Consider the following 17,691-nt stretch of genomic DNA (forward strand, 5'->3'; position numbering starts at 1 on the left):
CTCTGCTATGTGACTCAACCATTTTGTAACAGGAGTTAAAGTAAGACAAATACCATTGAGACAAGGGGAGCTAGTTCACACACAGATCAGATTATCGCCTTCGATTCAGGATGCTATAGTTAAGGTTGTGTCAGGGTTTCCATTATAAACTTATCTTGGCTCTTCTGTGGGATTTTAGGGGGGCTGAGGGTGGGTGTCTGTGTTTTTTGTGGCTGCTGTAACAAAGGCAGTGCTCTGGCCAGCTGCTCCTATGAAAAAACCCCCAGGGTGGGAAGGAAAGCTGAGTCTAAATAGGCTGATTGCCTCCTCTTCTCTCTTAGCAGCCATCATATAACAAGGGATGGGAGGACTGTGAGGATGGCCAAAGACACACAGAGGCTTTGAGCCAAGTGTGTATTTTCATTCAGACAAGATCTTCCCATGTGGCTTCAAGAGAATTGGAGCTGAGTACTTCATGAATTGTGTTGCCCTCAGTTTCCCCCACATCTGCCTCCCCCTAGCAGCAGCAATGCTGGGAAGCAGCTTGGTCTTTGCATGGTGTGGGTGTTTCCTTCCAGCCTGTGCTTCTACCTCATGGTATTTTTGAGTATCTACAGAGTTGCCATGGTCTTGTCTCTCTGAGTTGATGCAGTGAGGGTTTTTATTCGGGTTATGTTGCTCCCTGAGCTTCAGCCTCTCCAGTCACAGGCTGAGCTGCGCTGAGGAGTGTTGGCTTCTGGGTTTTCCCATGCTCTCTCCGATTTTGTTTACCAGTGAGGGGAAGAAAATGCAGTCCTTGGGTCTGACCCAGAACTGAAGGTGCTATTTTCTCCATGACAACAGTAAACCGTCACTAATCTTCAATGTGCTTATTTGCATATCTAATTGTTACTGCAAATGTTGCTTGCACTCAGTACAGCTTTAGAGCAGAGCTGTCTCCATCTTTCCCTGTACCAGGCTGGTTCTATCACATTGGCCAAGTTTGCATGGATATGTGATCATCTGCTAGCCTGAGGGCAGGTGGAAAAACTTCAAATTCCGTGTGGGTGAGATCTTAGCAGCCAGTGTTGCATACTTACTGTCCAGCTAAGGACTTGTATGGACTGATGGGGTTGGGATGTGCTGGGTATCAGTTGTCTGTGTGAGTTGAGGAAGTTTCTGCCTTGATTCCCTGTCTTTAGCTGAGGACAGTAATATTATCTGAGGTGGGGATACCATACTAGCATGTCAAGAAGTGTTACTCATGACAGGAGTGTTATTGCATGAGCTTCCTCTTATGTCACCTGTTCCTGAATATTGACAAGGTGTTTGCTGCAGAATTTGTCCTTCCATTCTCCGCTGGTATAATATCTCTCTCTTCCTCTCCTTTTGTCTGTTATTCTCCTTAGTCCCCTCCTGCTCCAGGCTGAAGATTCCTAACCATCAGCCTTCTCAGCAAGGTCTTTCCTCCAGGGCTTCCCATTCCGGGGCACTGTATTCCAGGTCTGTCTCAGACATGGTTTTACAAGCCTTTGGTTTTCATCCTTCTGGGAAGGGCACACATATGATCACATTGGTTGTTCTGTACAGGCAAACTCCAATATCTGGGAACTTCGATCAGGAATCTGATGTTCCTAGTTTGGGATTGTCTCTCCCTTGATTAAGATGCTATAGCTTGATCAGCTACCCACATCTGCAAACCCAGCTAGACACTGTGTCGTGCCTTTGCTGTGTTTGCAGTGTTCATTACCAGTGATTTGGGCAGTGAGTTTCATACTGGAAGCATTTATTTTCAAACTCTACAGCAGTGTTTTCTGAGTGAGGGGGATTGCTTCCTGTGTTCTCCAGCTCCATGTTTTATTTGCTGTGTTGTTAAGTTTGTCTGTGTCTCCAGACTTAACTGTTGCAAATATAAAAGCCCTGATACTAATGGCTTTGTGGCTGACAGGTGCTCATTTCCCCTATTATTTGAGATTATTCCTTCTGAATCTCACTGTTATCTCTATTATTGACACACACTATAATTTTCAAAATTGTCCACTATTAGGTCTCTGACTCTGGTTTTTTCCCTTCTTGTCTGTGAACAGCAGTCTTCTTATGTTCAGTTAAATTTTGGTTTAACCCATTCAACAATTGCAGAGGGTTTGTTTCAAGCATTAGCAAGAGAGTATTAGTAAAACAAAATGCTATTTTTCTTTTTGAATATGTGATTTAACTTGGACTAAGTATTGCAAAGCCAATGATGTTTTAATATATACCCCTTTAATGTAGAAAACTCCCTAAAAATATATTTTAAAATATTAAAACAATTTTTAAGGTCTACTGCTTTAAAATATTTTGCTCCATAAACTCCACTGGTTCTGCTAAGGAGCTGTTTGATTTGGTACCAAAAATTAGCTGTAATATTTAAATGACTCCGCTTCTGGCTTTGATTTGGGTTTTTTTTATTTGAAAAGATTGCAGTGACATTTATATAAGGGACTTCATTTGTTGTAAAAGATTAAAGTTAATTTATACTTATTATCTGTCATTAATCCTCACACTGAAAAATTTTATCTAATGGGTATGTGTTTCAGTTTATCTCTGCTCAGGATGAGTCATAGCTTGTGTTTAAACAAGAAACCAGCATTCTTCTCATCTGCTGCAATACATAACTAAAATTATACTTTTTAGTCCTTTAACACACCTACCAAAAAACCTGATGTGTAAGCAACACTTCACCATTTTCTGAAAGAAAACAAGATAAAGTGTGTGACTGAAAGATGAACTTTGCAAGTGTAACATTTTCTCAGAAAGGACAACAAATTAAATTCAGGCTAAAGGTAAATGTTGTATGTTGTACAGATAGTGGTGTTAGCTGTTGTCTGTGAACATTTTAGATACATGCCAGTGTTAGGAGGATGTGGTCAGTGTGGTATTAAGGGCAGACACACAGCTCTGAGGTGACTTCCTGCTACTCTGTGAAGTGGCAGTTCTGGTAGACCACCACAGTGGTCTGTCATAAAAGTTGTTTCCTGACAGAGCAAGAAAGAGTTTTGTAATGCTATTGATCAGATTTAAAAAATAAAAAATAAAAAGCAAAGAAAACCACCAGCATTTTTCTGTATATCATACACTGTTCTATTAGGTTTTGATGGTGATTGCTTTGTAATACAGCAGAAGGAAGGAAAACAAAGCTGAGTAATTGGGTGAAGAATGAGTTATGAGAGCATATTTTTCTTATGGTAACAATAATTCAATTCAAACAAAAGATGGATTCAAGGAGGTAAAGAGACCTCAGGATCACTGAAAATAGAATTTTTTGAAGATCTTGCAGAATTCATAGCTCTGCAAAAATACATCATTTAGAAAGAAAAAGGAAAAAGTCTAAAGAAGACAAACTTCTGAACCATGTTGCTAAAAGTTTGTTTTGTGTAAAAGCACAGAGTGAAGTGGTGTAACATCCTTTCTCTCTGATATCTTTTGAGACGATCAGAAGCAAAGAAGACAAACACATAGCAAGGACCAAGTACTGTGGTTTTTAGCTTGACTCTTACCAGAATCCCCCATCTTCACCCACTTTTTCTTTGACGTGAGAGACTGTTTATTGCAGAGTGGTTCTCCAAGGCAGTTTCTCACCCAGAGCTGACTGTTGTGCTCGGGTGCCTATCTGAGGTAGTGGATAAGATAAAGGAAACACCCTACTGAATGTTGAGGAGAGAACCATGACCTAGGTCAGCTTGCACTGAAACACAGGGGCCTTCTGAGGCTCTGCAGCATTTGCACCATTTGGTTCTGTTTCATTAGAACAAGGGCTTTGAGTCTTAGGAAAAGCATTTAATGTAGGGCTTTGAAACAGTGCAATCTGTCTAGGCTGGGAAAGATAGGGGGAAGGGAAATAAAAGTATGGTGAATCCTTGCTACTCTGAATAGACAGGGATGATTGTGCTTTTGTAGTGCTATATATACTTGCCAAGGCAATCTGATCAGTGTTTGTCTTGAACCAACTAATCAATGTGGTGTTGAGTTCAGTGCTATTTATCAGGAGAGCTGGAACAAGAAACTAATCCTGTAAATTTCATTTGTTCTCTGGAGTGGGCTTTGTTTTCATGCTAACTTCATGTAGCAAACGTTGACAGTACATATTGTTTTCCTCATTAATAAAACTTGGAACCTGTGGTGTTCCTTGCAGCAGTCAGACCGTGTCCAACACAGCTGAGCATGCATCTTTCTTTGACACATCCAAAGGTCAGAGCATGCACTGCTCCTTGTGGGAACTGTAGCTAAACTCTCCTGTCTCCAAGGCCAGTGTGGAACAAGAGCTGGAGGTAGTTAGCTGTCTTCAACTCTGTTGTTTGGATGACAGATGCCTCTGTTTTCAGCTGGGACTAACAATTTTCTACAGAGCTGCAGCATGTTTCTCTGTTTTAGGAGATCTGGATAACTTACTACAGTGCTGTTCCTGTTTCTGCTTAACCTGGAGATGGTGAAGCTGGTGGTTTTTGGAGTAAGGCTGTCAGAGAGCCTTTCTTTCTGGATATGTTTAGGCTCAGCCAGTGTTACTTAGTGTCAGTCTGCCTTTTGCTATTTCTTTGCATTGCTCTGAGAACTCACCAGTCACTGGTGTAACTGGGGAAGGCTGACCCCCACACTTGCTCATTAAAGTGCCCTGTTGGGCAGAAGCAGCATTTTGATTCACTTACAACTGAAAGTCTGCAAAGGCTTGATTTTACAGTGACTGGGTTGTTGAACATTCTGAACTCTGAGTACAGCTGCTGCAAAGGGACAGTTAGTCTCCATGCCAAGATTTGAAGGAAACAAAACGATCCACATATTATTGCAAGTCCTTTAGTACTGCTCATATAGGAATTTCTAGTTTCAATATGATTTATTTTATTATTCAAAGTGATGCAGTGAAGAATGTATGCATTCCTATCTATCATCCTTTCTGCTCCCAGATCTCTGCACCTCCCTTAGGAATCCAATAGCTGTTGAAGAAAGAAGACGAAAAAGAACAATACCGCTATTTTGGATAAACTGTCACAAAGAAAAATGTTTTTGTTTCAACAATGTTGCACAACAAAATCACTGTTATAAGCCATTTTTCAGAAACAGATATTTATCGCAAAGCCCTTCTTAACTAAGATGTGTTTGGGACACTTTCTGATGTGTTTTTCTCCCATGGTGTAGCAAGAACTGTCAGCACAATCTGCTTGGCCTTGTCATAATGGTCTGATGCTGAGAATCCTTTCAACATCCTGCCTCCCAGAAGGGAGACTTGAGAGGAAGCCCCCATCTTCGAAAGAAACATTCTCTGCAGTCAGGTCTCTGCACCAAATGAGAGGTCACCAGTCTGATTTGGAGTGCATCATTGCCAGCTGTGGTTCCTGAATCTCTTCCCAAACTTGCATCCTCAGTTTTCTGCTTGGGTGCATTGCCATGGTTTTCTTTCAGGCTGAACCCTCTCCAGTTCTGTATATTTATGGCTGTCCTCAAAAAATTATAAAGATTGGGCAAATGCCTTCTGTAATCAGTGATCTTGGACCTCTGGCTCCAGGTAGGAAGTAGGAAGTCAGGCATTCAGCTTTCCTATTTCCATTTTCAGTCATGTCATGGCTCTGTGCTTACCATCTCTCTCCTAAATGGATCTCTGGAGACTTTGTAGGCTTGCTTTTTTGTTGTTTTTTTTTATTCCCAGGGTGCTCTTTGAGGTGCTGAGAGCCAGCAGTCCTGATGCAACAACTTTTCTTGTTCAAGTGACTAAGATTGCTCGTGGGCCTGAAAGCATTGCTAGCTAAAAGCCAGTTGGGAATTCCTGTTGTAGGGAAGATGAGGTAATAGGAATATAATTTTGAGACAGATCACCTGTTAATGACAAATTTCAGGACCTTGTACTCTTGGGGCAGAAGTTGGAGTTGTATGTGTTGATCTACATCTGGTACATGGAATAATTTAGCCTGTGCAGACTTGGAATAACCAAAGGAAGTGGGATAGGAAACGAAGGAAACATGCTCTTGTTCTCTTTCCTGTATGTGACCCATTTTTACCAAAGTATGACAGCTTTGATAACCTCTAACCTTATATTCCAAGGCAAGATGGGAAGAGTGAGATGGTCCCAGGTGTCTTCTGGTGTTACCTCTGCCAGGTGAGAAGCAGGAACATGGATACAGCTGGTGCCTGGATGAAGAAAAGGAGCAGGGACAAGTTTGCATTGACCCTGTCCTTTGCTCCATTGATCCACATCTCCAGCCAGCTGCTTGCCTTTTCTCTCCTTCACACAAGTTTCCGCTGTTCCACTTTCCTTCAAAACTTCATGCTTACTCCTTGTGTCCCTCTCAGTGTCCTTGTGTCCCTTCAGTGTTGGCCAGGGCCAGGAGGTGCTGCATGACACCTTCACCCATAAGGAAAGAGAAGAGGGATACAAAGTGGAGGCACATTTGCTGCTTTGGGAGGCAGCAGTGTGGTCTAATTCCTAGTTTTGTGTTCTGTGATGGTAAATTCAAGTGTGTGACAGGTGTTCACAACCTTGTCTGGAAAAGTAGATAAGGGCTTCATCTTGCAATTGCTGTGGTTCTTGCCTGGCTGCAAGTGGTGCTGGTCACCCTGAGTAGTTTGCATAACTGTGGGCAAACAGACCTCACAGATTTCCTCCTGAACAGTGCATGAGAAAACCATAAAACAATTAAGCAATAATAGGCAATGTGCAGTCAAGGGTCAGGAATTCTCCTCACATTGAAACAAATGGATAACATGGACAGGGCCATGGCAGAACATAGCAGTAGATGGCTGTCATCTACCAGTGTTCCTTCTGTCCTTGGGAGATTGAATTTGTGTGAAAATAGAGATCATCTCTACCTAGTGCTCTTTGTGGTTGTTCCTTACAGTGCCTGTGCAAGATTGAAGTATCCTGTTTTTCAGAGGTGAAAGAGACTTGAGCCTGTTAGATATAGGTTGAATCTCAGATAAAGGTTTTGGATTTGTCCGAGTCTGGAGGAATGCAGAGGGATCCCTGCATGAGTCAGGTTTTCAGCCCAGTATTCCATTAAGGAAGCCTAGGGGCTGTCCTTTGAAGCTGTACTTCATGGGTACACTGCTGCCTGAGCATCACTTCCCATTAGCTGTGTAATAAGATTTTCTGTCCCTCTTGCCTGTTAATTATTTACCTTTGAGAGTACATTCATAAAGCAACATGACTTATTTAGGGAAAAATGAAAAGCTTTTGCAAAGCATGAATGCTTTTTCTCTTTTTCTCTTTTTTTCTTTTTCTCTTTTTTTTTTTTTTTTTTTTTTTTTTTTTTTTTTTTTTGCCTGGGAGTTGGGTACTTATAAGGCTCAGGATGAAGAACAGATTGCTGTGAATGGGAGATTTTGCAAATGAGCATGTTCAGCTCACAAAAGGTGAGGCAGGGAAGGGGATGTAGCAGTTACAGAGTGATCTTGTAACTGTCTGTTCAAGGGTTTCTGCACAGGAGGGGCTGAGGGAAAGGAGGATTGGTATAGAAGAGCTTATTTATGAAGCCACCAGTGGAAACAGGACATGAGTTTGAAATGCAGTGTTACTTTTATAGAAGCATGGTATCAGCAGGTTCACACACGGTCCAGACTGATAGCAGTTCCTATGGTAAGGGTGTGGTTTTTATCATAGTAGGTAGTGAACAGCTGTACAAAATTTAGTCATGCTTACAGAGTCAAGTGCAGGCTGCTATCTCTGAGTTGTCTGGTTGCTGAGCCAGGGTGGAATTTATAAAAGCATCTGAATCATTTAGAAGCACAGCTTTTAATGGTTCTTGGGTGAATACTTGCTCTTTCACTTGGGCAGTTGTTGCTCCTCTCTAGTTGTCTCTACAGTGCTGTAGTTATGCTGAGTCATTGGAGAGCAGTGCCAAGGGTTCCTTACTGTTCAGGACAGTGAATAATGCAAAAACAAAAGGAGGACATTGGATAGACACTGCTCTTCTTGTGATTAAATGAGTGTGTTTGTAGTAAAAGGGCAAGGACCCTTCCATGTGGGTGAAGGTTGGCAAAGCCATACAACCATCAGGAGGGATATGTGGAAAGGTAGTTGATTCCAGACTTGATTTTGCTGCTTATTTGTGTACGGGAAGATCTCCCTATGAGCATCCCAGGAAAGGAAAGGAACAGAACAGGAAGGTTCAGAGATGAGATCAGCCCTGAGGAGCCCACTGTGGCTGTCACTAGCCTTGAAGAAGAGCCTGGTCAGCCAAGGGTATTCCAGGACCTGACAACAGGAGGCCACCAGCATTTCCATGTGCCACAGCAGTGTGTTCCTCTCCTCTTTCTCTCAGAGCTGGATTGTGCAGGAGAGATTGCTTTGGCTCTCCAAGAAAGTTCTGGGCAATGTGTCCTCCACATTTTCCTCTCAGGAGACTTTACAGTGCTACTTAAAGAAACAACCTGCTGAACAATCGGGTAATTCATTCTAATTCCACATGGCCAAAGCCCAGCCCTTAGATGGGAATTGTTCTGCTCCTTCTAGAATCTCAATGAACTTGTTCAAATGAGTCATTCTAAAAGGAGGAGCAGTGCAGCAGGTTTATTGTAGAAATCAGAGGCTAAAACAGAGGTTGCTTTGTATCTTTCATGTCTTATTTCTACCTATTTGGCCTTGTTCCCTGCGGTGGGTTGAGTTGTGGGTTGCCCAGTCAGGTTTTGCCCAGCTCTGTGGGAATCTTCCATCCAGCTTGGAAAATACCATTCATTAGCTACACTCTGGCAATATCAGGAAGCCAAGTGTGGAGCAAGTACGCACGTTTGCCCAGATGCACGGTTACGTGCAGGCACACACAAAGAGCTTGCAGTCAAAACCTACGTGCCCTTCTCTTTTTAACAGGGGAAGACAGCCCCAGCTGTGTATACAGCTTGGTGTTTCCCTTTGATCTGTATTTGTTTCCAGTGTTTCTCATAGAGTGGATCCTGGTGCTCCTCAGAGCTGTCTGCCCTTTTCCAAGTTTGCAGCTGTGTAACTGCACAGCTTGCTGGGGTGCAGCCAGTTTCAGCAGTTTGGGTGGGGGGTTCCTCTTCCCTGCAATCCCTCCCATTGTTTGCTTTGCTCCTGGTTTTTCCTTGCCACGTCAAGGAGCTGTCTCATTCTGCTAATGGAAACAGTACCTTGCAGATGCCTCAAGATCCTCCCTTTTACTTTGCCTGCCTGCTCCCACACACATGGCATTAATGCCCTTTGCCAGCTGCGGCTGCCACTCTGGAGCAGATCTTCTTCTCTGTCACCCAGGTCAAACCTCAGAGAGGTTTCCAGAGATTCAGCATGCTGCCCCTGCAGCTGGCTCAGGCCCTGTACATAAAGGAGAGCAAGAAACTGTGTTCTTCAGATTTCTGTGGTTTCTGAAGTTTTCTGAAGCTGTCAGGGATGGGGCTGAGAGGGGCCTGCAGTGCTCATTTGGTGCCCTCATCCAAAGCCAGGATAAACTCCATCTAAAGCTTTTCTGGCAGGTGCCAATCTAGCATGGCCTTAAAAGCTTTTGACAGCAGGATTGCATAGGGAAACAGTGCAGCCTATTGCCCTGATTAACTGTGGTTACTGCTAGAAAGTTTTGTCTAACATCCGACTAAGATGAAAATTATTTCAGCATTGTTCAAGGGAAGAAAAAAAGCTGTCCTAAGCTGAGTGCCTCTGTGAGTGTGAAGAGTTCCAAATGCTGAATATAGCAGTCAACTTTCATAGAAAGAATCACTCTGTTAGACCCTCAAAAGTATGCTGAGGAGTTCTGGCTGAGATAGGCAAATATGGGGAACAAAACCATTGATATTTTCTTTTTCCAATGCATAAGTTTCCCACTTCACCTAACCCAAAGAGCAACTTCAGTGCCAAAAATGTGGGAAACTGGATGGGAACGCTTCATCTCCCATGGATATTCTACGTAATATGACCCTCTTAGGAAATGTGCAGAGCCTGTTCTCCATAGTGTGACCTCTTCCAAACTTTTCTTGGCTTGGAAAAGCAGCTTATAGGCTTGGTGTTCATTGGAAAAAGCACATATGGGGATACATTTCAGTGAAGGGATGGCAAAGGAAGAGGAGAAGTGAAATCTTATACCTAGAGTGATATACTTCAGGAAAACATGTGAAGGCCCACTGGAGTCATGAGTGTCTCTTGGAGTTTCTTTGAGTTGTGTGTTGTGGTGATCTCTGTGAAGAGTACATGTGGTGGGAAAAGAGCAGAATGGGAAGGGGTTTGTACTGTGTGTTGGGCACACTGGACGTGTTCAGCAGAAGTCAGAGTGGAACGCTATGGTTCACAAGCAGGGGATTCCCATGAGCCCTCCACACTGGCTCCCAGGTCTGTGCAGACAGCATTAGCTTGTGCTTCCCCTCAGCCATCCAGGAAAAGCAAATTCCATAAGGTTCTTAAAGGATTTTTTATTTTTTCATTTCCAATTAGCTTTTTTTGGTTTTGTTTTTAATTGTTCTGTTATTTAAAGTGAAAAATATGATTAATCTTGTCAACTCTTATAATCTTCCCTGTGACTCTGTGGTACTTGGGGCATCCCAGCACCCAGAGTTAGGTGTTTCCTATCCCCCACACAGAACCACTGAGCCAGTGTTACCTTTGTATTTAAAAAACAGGGAGAAGAGGAAGCATCCTATGTAGGTGTTTTTTAAAATAGTGTGATGTGTGAGCTACTGTGGTATATATATTTTTATGGGGCCTAAACCATAATGGGATTAACAGTAGGACATCAGATATTAAAGGTTTTCAAGAAGTAAAAAGTTTTATGACTGCTTGATTTCAGTGTCAAACACACAGCCTTCATCTTGTCTTCCTAATTATGACTAAACTCCTTTGAAATTCCATCTTGAGAATTTCTTTTGACACAGGTAAGAGAAGACAGATTTATGCTGCATATATGGTGTAGTATGGTTGTACTCCATATATGGAGTAGTGAGGAGTTACTGATCCATTTTGGGAAATGTGGCCATGTTGTACTCTGAGCCTTATTAATTACTGGAGAAAGGTGGATGAATTGGCTTCCCAGAAAATTCTAGTTTCTTGGCTCTTCCCACACCGTTGTCATTGCTGAGCTACATGATCACCTGAAAGCCAAGAGTAGCTATAGCTGTGCAGTACTCCATGAAGGAATTAGGATTAGCTCCATTTTTGTGGATGAGTGGTGTGTACTTCAGCTCCTGAAGGATTTACCTGGGGTCATGCAAGCTGTCTGTGAACAGGTCTGATTCTCACTTAAAGGTCTTGCCTGCTTTCTTCCTTGCCTTGCCCTTTCCTACTTGTGGAAATGACGTCTCGTTTGCTACTTCGCCCTTCCTGAAAGTGCCTGCAAGCTCTGCCAGCTCCTGGCTAGCACAGCATTAGGAAAGTCAAAAAGTTCATCCTTCTGATTTGCAGTTTGGCTCTCATGCTGAGGAGACCCACCAAGGCTCTTTCTAGGTTGTGTTTGGAGAAAATTACCTTGTTTGGTTGGTTTTAGCTACAGTTTTTAACAATAGTGTTTTTTCAAGCCAACAAGGGGTCATCCCAGGATGGGATGCAACACAGAAATAAAATATCTGATGGTGAAGCAGTAGTGAATCTTGCCTAAGTTCATGAGGCCCTGAGAGTAAGCACTACTCTCAGGAGCAAACAAGAGGGTGTGACTGTGATGGTAAAGTGGTGCTGCTGCAGGTATTTCTGTAAGGTCATGTGGTTATTTTCTTAATACTGCTGTGACAGCAGAGCAAATGGAAACCAGTTTCTTCCACCAAACCAGAGGAGTAGGTGTTAGAGCTCCTCTCTCTTTTTCTTTGTCTTTTTAAATAATTTTTCTTTCCAAAACAAGCCATGAACCTTTCAGTGTCTGGTTTGTTCCAAGTGGGGTCCTAACCCTTTTCCTGCTGGGAAAATGCAGGGTCAGCAAGTGTAAGACAGCTAATCCTCCTACAAATGTTAATTTACTCAAATACAGCTGTTCTTGGTTTGGGGGAATCAAATTTGTATCCATTTGAGACATCGAAGGCCCAGAGAGGGGTCATAATGGTCTTCTCCAGCTGACCAAAAGTTCACTAGGTAGAGTGTCCTGTGCTTAATATAATGATTTTTGAGCCCTGTTGGAAGCGCTAGAAGTTTTGTAGTTGAGCTGAAGCAAATGGAGCGATTTGCATGTGTTAGAGATACATTTTATCTTGCTTCTAGCTCAGGGAAGTTGTTTCCAAGTAGCCAGCTCCATGCTTTTTCCTTGTTTGAGGTTTGAGCTGTCTTACATCTCTTGGCATTCACACACCCCTACAGGAGAGAAAGAAAATATAAGGAAGGTGCCCAGTTAAAGAGAAAGGGCAAGGCATGGCATTTGTGTTGTTCTTTCCCCCTAAGTTTATATTGTTTTGATTTTCCAGGCAATAAACTGGGCTCCTCTTTAGAAGAACTGTACTGAGAAAGAGTTTGTATTAGCACATCACATCAGCTAAACAGAGACAAGGTGTATTTTCACACTCTCTGGTGCCTCCTTTCAAAAACTTGTTTTTTTCCTGGTACCTCTGTATGTGTGAGATCAGGACATGGCTCACCTGCTGTCAGTGTGCTGGGAGCTATGCTCTGCTCAGCCTCCCCTCCTGAGTAACATGTATAGGTAACTTGAGTTAAAACCATTTGTCACTTAATGTTAGCTAACTCCTAGCCTCTTGAAATACAGTATTACTTTTTTTTCTGTGCAAAAATCTATATCCAGTAGGAAAAATGCTGCTAGGATCTCTTAAGTTCTCCTTCCTACTGCTTTTTTCCAAACATACATCTAAGAGTGACCTTGGCTGGTAATTCATTTTCCCTGGGAAGTTTGAGGTTAAATTGAAAATAATTTTACAAGGTGAAATTACATGCACTGCTTCCCTTGTTCCAGATGTATGCCCTCTGTACCTGAAAGGTACAGTAGGTATTTGATGACTCCTTAAATATTTCTGACAGTGTGAAGAGATGTTAGATGAAGAGCACATGCTTTCCTTCTGGCATAAAAGATTTTGTGTAAACAAGTATGTCAAATGGTCACATTCTTAGAATATATTTTCATTAGGAATTTTCTTCCATGAGGTAAGCTTCAGAAAATAGATGTATGTGATGAAAAAATTCTTAGTAGCTATAACTTACCTGTGTAATTTTAAAAACTATGTTAATGACAAAAAACCACATCAGAATCTATTCTTGATACTGACAAATTTCCTACTCATGATTTTAAAAACAGGAAACATATTTTCCCAAATAACAAGTTGATAGCATCCTTTAGTTTTTCAGCGATGTACAAATGTCTGTCTTACAAAGCAAATGCTTGCTTCTTTCAGCTGGTTAATGAAAGTACAAGTTTGAAACCTGACTGCATTTGGAAGGCACCAAAGTCCAAGATCTCTTTCAGTAGTATTGCAGAGAAGTAGAGGCTTTGAGGTACTGTGTGTGCTTTTACTGCTATACAACCTGTGGATCAGGGGTAGCTTTTCCACTGTAGGCAGGAGGCCGGTCCCTGGCTGCTCTACAGCTGCCTGCTGGGAAGCTGTCTGCTACCTCAGGTTCTGCCAGGCTCAAGTGCAGGCATGGGTCTTTGAGGGTCTCTGCAGATTCTTGCCAATTCATCTGTTTTCTGGTGTGCACCTTCTTTGATTTCTTCCAGAGAGGCTGGAAGGACCTGGTGGCAGTAGATCTGAGCTGGAGAACTTTCCCATTGCCGGCAGTTTTGGAGGCCATTAAGGATTATGGAGTGAGAGCATCCCTGCTTCTCAGTGTCTGACTGCAGAAGCCTTGCAGGAGCCCAAAATACCTCTTCATTTCAAAGGCATGGTTCTTAGCCAGGAAACCTCTGAACACAATAATCAAGAGTAGCTGGAGAGTTTGGAAAATCTTGGCTATCTTTGCCAGTGACCTAATTCTAGCAGTAAAGCTAAAAATCCATAGGTTGCAGCAAAGCAGGTTAGTGCCTCCTCTGCAAGGAGGCAGGTTTCTGATGAATGGCACAGCATGCAGGCATATTGGCAGCATGCAGGAGGATGCTGCACTGACTTGGCGGCTGTGAGCACACTGTGTATCCCTAGAAGGATAATTACAATGGCATTAGTGAGAACCAGGGCACAGGACACCGCTGGCTATTTAAAGAGCAGGTCTATTTTTAACCACCTTTTAACAAAGATGGAGTTTTTATTAGACTGGGCTTTATAATTAACTAACCTGGGTTGTATGTTGATGTTTACAGCTTATTTTGGATGTTCCCTGATAGTTAAATGGAGGATTATAACCATATCTTATGGCCAGGACAGGAAATTGCAATACCTGCATGCTAGGCAGCACATTGAAAAGTTGGTGGCAAATGATCTTGTGCAGGAGGTACTTACATGTGGCTGTACTGGTGGCACCTGGACTGTGTTTTTGAGTCAGAAGGAGAACATGATATAGAGCATTTGTGGCCTGTGGTGGCTGTTTGGTTTAGCATGCTGTTGTGAGCACAGCTCAGCCTAAATGGGTTAGCTGGTAACTAAGCTGGTAAGGTAATTGTCCTTTGTGCTACACTAAAATATAGTTAATTATATGTTCACCAAGGATTAAAATACTTTCTGACTAATGTGCAAGATCGATAATAGGAGATCCTCAATATATAAATTCAGGGGAAAATCTGCTTCAGAGCATCTGTTGCTATTTGACATCTCTTAATAACTGTCCAAATTTCTTGCAAAGGATTGGCATAGAGGAGCTGGGAGTAGGGAAGAGAAAGTGGCGGATGGGCACTGAGGGCGGTGTTAGTTCTGTATGAAAATGAAGGGGTGAGAGAAAATGCCAGGCACTGATTGATTCCATTCCTCTGCTGGGCAGATGGCCACCTATGCTGCTCTCGTCACCTTTTCATTATGAAGCTCAGGTTATTGCATTTGATCATTTTCTACTGAGTTGAAGCAGCCCTGTCTCATTGGTGCCTCTGAAGATCAAAGGGGTTATGAAAGGATGAGCAGCCATGTTACCGAACAACTGTGAGTTCATTCTGGAGGAGGCACCTTCCAAAATGGCATAATTTTTGTTACTGTGAGCATCAGTATTCAAAAGTTTTTGACACTGCCTTTTCTAGTTTTGGAAGTCATGAGATTACAGGTAGTCTCTTTTTTTTAAGAAACTCCTTTATTCATTTAAATTAACCTTCTGTCTTCTAGCCCTGTAGTTCAAAGAAGAAAACCTCAAGATGTGCAAAAAATAGGACCCAAAGATCCAGAAGTTACGCTGTGAATAAAATTAGTCCCGGGTATATAATTTCAGCTTCAGAATCTTAGTATTGCTTTAGTATAATTATTTGGGATCTACTTGATTTAGGGATTTTGAGTGCAGTCAGGGAATGTTTCAGTGTGCATTTGGCAACTGTATACTTGTTCCAAAGAATTTCCAATCAAGGAGACAGTCAGAGAAGAGGACAGAAACAAAGCCTGGGCAAGCTGAAGGATGGCAGCTAGTGATAACAGAGCAAACAGTGCTGTCAGAGAAGAGAGTGAAAATGAAGGTAATAGAAACTCAGTGTAAGATAAGAGCATCCTACTCCTTGAAGTACTCTCTGAGATGAGAGTGGGACTCCCAGGTTTTCAGAAGTGTCCTGTTCACAGCTATGTCTGCAGTGCTGTGGCTTTCAATCCTGGAAGTGGATGCTCTCTCACATGTCCACATAACTCAAGTTGTATGTAGGCCAACCCCTGCACCCACTGAACAATGTGATTTGCACTTAACATCTGCACAGTGTGAGCAGACTGATCAGCCACTGGGAGATACAGCTAAAGCCGTCAGTTACCACTCCATACTGCAGCCCAGGAGATACCTGTCCTGCAGGAAATCCAAATCTTTCAGCCAGATCCCCATATTTTACCAAAGGATTGGAGGCTGCCTGATTTCCCATTCCTCCATCCCTCTTTGAAAACCTTGAAGTAATTAATATGCCTTCAAAATAATAACATAATTAGGAGAGCCCTCTCAACAATATTTATTTTCATACCCAGAAGGATCTCAGGAAACGCAGAGATTTTGACAGCTGTGTGATGCAGAGAGAGGTGGAGACTGCATGTCTTTCTCCAGACTGCAGTAGAAGGCTAGAAAGATCCGTGTTGGAATAGACCAGTGGTGGCAACACATCACTTGGCACAAGGTTTGTTGGTCTTGCAGCTTCTGTTTGCCAAGAACCTGAAACTCTTCCAGAGTTGACATCAGGGATGAGTCTTCCCATCTAGAAGAGTTGGGAGAGTTGGAAGAGAAGTAATTTCTGTGTAAGGTGCACTTGGCCATATGCTCATGCTGCAGTGCAAGGCTCACAGGGCTCAGGGACAGTCAGGGTTTGTAGCATGGATGCTTTCAAAGTGTCCAGTTGAGAGTGTGGCAGTACATTTTCAGTAAAGTAAAACCCTTGCTTTATGCTTACCTTAAGGCTTGTGGCTCCTGTTGCAGATGGGGAGAAGCATTTGTGTGCCCCCAAACTGGCTGTTTTTTCCTATTTAAATTGCTTGGTAAGATACTCCCTTTCCCAGGGTACCTGGTTTTGATTTTGTCACTGAGGTGGCATTTGGACAAAACACTGCAGTTGTGGAGCACATCAGTACATTGCTGTTTTTATTTTGTTTCCACTTATGGGCTTGAATCACGACTGCTTTCTTATGCACTGTGCCACCCCTTATCTGTCTGATACATGGCTTATCATCAGGCAGAGGTGCATTGATTTGTGTGACTTTGAAAAACTGCATTGCCTTGGGGTTGGGTTTTTTTTTATTATTTCTATTATTGTTCTTACCATTGTTAGGTCATAGATCTCATAATTTGTGGTTTGTTTTTCCTTTGCCCTTGATTTGAGAATACAGTTGGGTGCATGTTCAGCTCTTAACTTTTGCAGACAGACCTGACATGGTTAACATGAAGCTGAAAATGTTGCTCATAGAAATTTTTTGTTCCTTTAAATTCCTATTTATAGGATGTTGTCAGGTCTTTTTATTGTTGGTCTTAAATTTTCATTTGTTTATTTAAAATGGTAGATCTTTACTTCTAAAAACTTAAATATATGAAGGATTTTTTTCAATTAATTTTCATGGCACATTTTATTAGCGTTTGGAGTACAAATACTCCTACATGCCAGGGACCCATTGGTAGAAATTGACTGGAAACGGTCAGATGAGCAAGTATCTTCTTCCAACTGGGAGCAAATCCATGAAAATAATCATGAGACTTGATTTAAAATCCAAAAGCAAGGCTTGTTGGGAGCGATTTCACAGCTCAGGTGGAGAATATTAACTTTTAGCTGTGTATTTGTGAGCCAGATTTCCTTCTGAAACACGTGTCCGTGGTGCCCTGTGGAATCAGGAGTGTGAGTGTGTTTATTGCAGGCTGGCCGGGCGCCACCACAGCGTTGTTGTGTGGCCAGAGGGCTCGCAGCAGTTGCATAATGCGCTGCAGCACCGACAGCGACAGCGGGGGCTCAGCCTCCTCCTGCCTCCTCCAGCCTGCAGCCAGGTGCTTGGGAAGACCTCTTTCCTCACTGGAGGCAAGCGCTTAGTAAAGCAGGGAGCGGATACCTCGCTGAGAGGGCTGGGCTGGGGGGGTCAGGGACAAGAGTAAGGAAAAAACATCAAGTCGTATGATGGCTGTTGGAGATAAGCAGCCTCTGACCTATGAATTGCTTTTAGAAGGAAACTGTATTTTCCCTGCCCTGTGGTTTTTGCATGTGTTTCTCATTACTTTTATCTCAAAATAATTCTCGTACAGTGAATTATTGATGTGGGGTCACATGTGTTTCTCCA

At 42.6% G+C, this 17,691-nt stretch overlaps 1 protein-coding gene across 2 annotated transcripts in view; it reads left to right on the forward strand.

The window, feature by feature from the left end:
- The window catches only part of MXI1 (MAX interactor 1, dimerization protein), a 55,723-nt gene that overhangs the window by 27,584 nt on the left and 10,448 nt on the right, over positions 1-17,691 (forward strand). The gene's annotated exons all lie outside the window — the stretch shown is intronic.

This window comes from Pseudopodoces humilis, chromosome 9 (genome assembly GCF_049639895.1).
Source record: "Pseudopodoces humilis isolate 2021_Gansu_Grassland_sample_001 chromosome 9, ASM4963989v1, whole genome shotgun sequence".
Classification (NCBI taxonomy): Eukaryota; Metazoa; Chordata; class Aves; order Passeriformes; family Paridae; genus Pseudopodoces; species Pseudopodoces humilis.